Consider the following 3,713-nt stretch of genomic DNA (forward strand, 5'->3'; position numbering starts at 1 on the left):
TAGGTATCTTGCTCTTATTAATAATATTATCAACAACAAATCCACATTTCTAGCTAGTCAAGCCACTTTGATCAGATTAATCTTCTACAATCAGCTGTAGTCAGAGTCTAAATGGTCTGCAGAGGCTGTGGTCAAGAGTACCCACTTCTCACCTCACACTATTTCCTTAGCATCCTGGTTCTCTGATCTGTTCATCAGGTCAGCAGGGCTAGTATAGTAGCCTGCCTGAGCTTTGTGGGCCCTGATGAGCTAAGCCAGTTTAGAAATGTGATGACTGAGACAACATTGCCATCTGGTGACCAAATGATGCCATCATATCCTTAGTTAACGGGATCCTTGGGTGGAAAAATGAGGGCAAGATGATTATTTTGGCACAAAGTGGACACAAAGTGGATGCAGGTGGGAGTGAGTGTAGAGCATCTGAACTGAAAGTATGCTTCTGCCATTGGGACGGGCACTGATAATTTCTATTGTTGCAGACAGCAAAGGGAAGACAACTTCATGTATAAATTAAACTTGTAAATATAAAGTAACTCCCCTTTTGAGGAAGATGTGGCTAGAAGAATGGAGCATACTTGGGGCCCAGTGAAGGAATTTGAGACTTTCAAATCCCTGAAATCACTGATCCTCTTAAAAATGAATCTACATCCAAAATACTGGGGAAGAACTAAGAGCATACAGATTACTGGCAATGGTGGCAAGCAGAAGGATTAAAAGGAGGAGAAAGCCAAAGGATGGATCCCACAGGATTGCCCCATGTATCAGGCAGGGCCAGCGAGGACTGTTATGATGATAGGCACACAGAGGGCCAAGATATTCATATACCTGATTATTTGTATGGTTTGCAGTTGGAAGTACACCATCTATCTGTGAGTTCCTTATGTTTGCAGGGAGACACCAGCAGTCAGGAAATCAAAAGATGAGTTGCACTGGGGATATATGCTGCCAGGAACCTCTCTACAGTGTTGAAGAACACTAGTGTCCATTTAGAGACTAAGATGCACATGATACAGACAATGGTCTTAACAATTACTGCCTATGTATCATAGAGCTGGACAATGACTAAGGATGATAGAAGAAAAATTCCTTTGAGTTGTGGTGCTGGAGAAGAGTATTGAGTATACCATGGACTGCAAAGAGAGCAAACAGGGTTGTCCTGGAGAGGATGAAGCCAAGTTGTTCCTTGGAAATAAGGATTCTGAAGCTTCATCTCACCTACTTTGGGCATGATTCCAGGAGGGACCAGTCCTTGGAAGAGTGGAGGGACAGTGCAGGAAAGAAATATCAGATCCTGGATGAGATTTATTGACACAGTAACTGGGATAATGGGGGTAGATGTGTCAGAGACAGTGAGACTGGCTCAGGATAAGGTAGGGTTCAAAGCTATTATACATAGGGTCGCTATAAGACACAGGTGACTGACTCGATGACACATAATGACAATAACAGCACTGAGGAGAATGGGAATCCCATAACATGTAAGCAATTATCTGAATGCAACAAGGAAACACTATATGGTTTAAACTAAGAAAAGTTGTGCATGAAGGTTGTATCCTTTAGCCATACCTATTTGATCTATATGCTGAGCTATTCATAAAGTTGGACTCTATGAAAAGGAATGTGGTATCAGGATTGTAGGAAGACTCATTATTACTCCACAGCCTGCATTATACATTAATAAAAACTTGCTTGCTGAAAGTGAGGAGGAATAGAAACACTTGATGCAGAAGATCAAAAACTACAAATTTCAATGTGAATTACATGTGACCATCAAGAAAACAAAGGTCTTTACCACTGAATTGATAGGCAAAACATGGCCTGACAATACTCACACTTTACGTGAATGGATTAAATGAACCAATTAAGAAAAAAGAGTAAGAGAAGGGTAAAAAAACCCCAAAGCCCAGCTCTGTGGCTGTGGGGCCACCTCAGGGGCCAAACAGGATGAGAGACTTTAGGATACAGAGCTACAAGCAAATAAATTTCTTAGTCTCTGTAAGAGAGAAGGCTGACTTGAGACTCCCTGCATAAAAGCTGCTTGAGCTGGTGGCCGTGATCTCCTGCCACACCAGAGACAAAGGAAGATACTAAGGTGCAGGAGAAAAGGTGAGAGAGGTGAGGCACTGTGTCAAGAGCGAGCATTCTCCATTGCTTGTGGGAAACAGGAGTGAGGTTTCCCTAGGGTTATAGGTCCCTCCATCTGAGGATCCATGCCACCTCAGCTGTGGGGCTGTACCAGCAGACAAACAGGACAAGAGACATTGAAACACAGAGCTACAAAGGAAGAGTTTTCTCAGCTCTCTGTGTGAGGAAGGGCTGACTTGAGACCACCTGCGCACAAGCTGCTTGAACTGGAGGCCCTGATCTCTGATCTCATGCCAACTCCCAATATAACAGGAAAGATGAAGCTTCAGAATAAAAGATGCATGAGAAACTTCTTACGTAGAACATCAGGTCTCACACCACTCAGCCACTTCATACACAAAGGAGGCCTATAGAGTTGGTGTCAGGGGACTACTTCAATTCGAGATTCCTACAGAGCTACAGTGTAGAGCAAAGAGAATCTCAAGGTCTTTAGGAAAGGTAAATTTTCCCAGAAAAGACTTTCAGTAGAGTGAAGAGCTCACCATATAGACTGAACATTTAAATGTAGAAAATAATCACTAACATAATAAAGACAAGAATCACCAACGATTTTCACAAATACAATAGGAACAACCTAGAAAAAGTCACACAAAATCTGGAAAGCAGCAGGCAGTTTCAAACACTGTGAAAACACAAATTAAGTCTTCTCCAAAATGAGTAGAGTTTTTCTTTATTTTTCTTTATTTTTTTAAGAATAGAGAGTTTTACAGACCTTGTGAATACCCCAGAGTCAAGAAGGTAGATGATATATGTTGAAAAGGAGACATTCGAATAGCTACAAAAGAAAGTACAAATGATGGGGGGGAAACAACCACAGAAGCTACAAATAAAGGGAATAACTTAGAGTTAGAAAACCAGAAAAATATATTGATGAAGAGTTATTTGAACAAATAAGAGGGAAGCTGCAAATGATGGAGAGAGAGTGGAAACCATTAAGAAAGCAAAAACTCCAGAGACACAGAGCCAGAAGAAATATATTGATGAGGAGGAACTTGTACAATTACAGGAGAAAATGCAAAAACAAAACAAAAACAAGGAAGAAAGAATAAAAACTATAGATAAAGAGGTACAAGAATTTTAAAAATCATCACAAGATAGGGAGGATACTGCCAACAAAGTACTTGAAAAAAAAGAAAGCATGAAAATGCAATCCAGAATATTAAGACTAAAATGGCAGAAGTGCCCAACATGCCTGAAGGAGAAAAAAGAACAGAAGAAATGGAACAAATAGCCAGTGAGCTGGAAGACAAGAACCTCAATGGAAACATGCCAGAAGAAAAATCAGAGATGAGACATGAAGAAAACATTAGAATCATATGGGATGATGTCAAAAGTAATAACATACACATGATTGGAATTCCAGTATATTAGAGGGATAGGGAAATCACTGAGAAAATTGTGGAAGAGGTAATAGAAGAAAACGTTCCAGGAATTTTGAAGAATGAGGAAACCAGCATTTAGAAAGCTCAGTGAATACCAAATACACTTGGCCCAAAAGGAAAACATCAAGATATATCACGGTCAAATTGTCCAAAATAAAAGATAGGAATAGAAAAGAAAAGCAGCGT

The sequence above is a fragment of the Elephantulus edwardii genome, unplaced genomic scaffold (assembly GCF_000299155.1).
Source record: "Elephantulus edwardii isolate Elephantulus edwardi_28Jun2011 unplaced genomic scaffold, EleEdw1.0 scaffold00292, whole genome shotgun sequence".
In the NCBI taxonomy this organism is placed as follows: domain Eukaryota; kingdom Metazoa; phylum Chordata; class Mammalia; order Macroscelidea; family Macroscelididae; genus Elephantulus; species Elephantulus edwardii.